The sequence below is a fragment of the Ursus maritimus genome, unplaced genomic scaffold (genome assembly GCF_017311325.1).
Source record: "Ursus maritimus isolate PB19 unplaced genomic scaffold, ASM1731132v1 scaffold_16, whole genome shotgun sequence".
NCBI classification, from domain to species: domain Eukaryota; kingdom Metazoa; phylum Chordata; class Mammalia; order Carnivora; family Ursidae; genus Ursus; species Ursus maritimus.
The window spans coordinates 45,675,237-45,675,481 of NW_024424008.1; the positions used below are offsets into that span (position 1 = coordinate 45,675,237).

The window sequence follows — 245 nt, forward strand, 5'->3', positions numbered from 1 at the left end:
TCTGAGGAGGTTAGCACGCCTACCAGGAGACCGACAAAGATTTCAAATTTGCAGTAGTCCGTTACTGTATTAGGCCCTGGGAACTGGGCCGTGGAGTCACCAGTCTATGAACGGGGTGAGATCCAAAAGTGAGATGCTTGAAACGAGGCAAACACAATCTCTCTCAAGCTATGCACATCAGCTGAATTGTGCCGTGAACCAGTTTGTTTCCAACAAGGGTGTGCTATTTTGGTGGTCGATTTATA

The 245-nt window shown here is 47.3% G+C and overlaps 1 protein-coding gene across 4 annotated transcripts in view; it reads right to left on the reverse strand.

Moving 5' to 3' along the window:
- UBASH3B (ubiquitin associated and SH3 domain containing B) overlaps positions 1-245 on the reverse strand; it is a 135,345-nt gene that overhangs the window by 62,452 nt on the left and 72,648 nt on the right. The gene's annotated exons all lie outside the window — the stretch shown is intronic.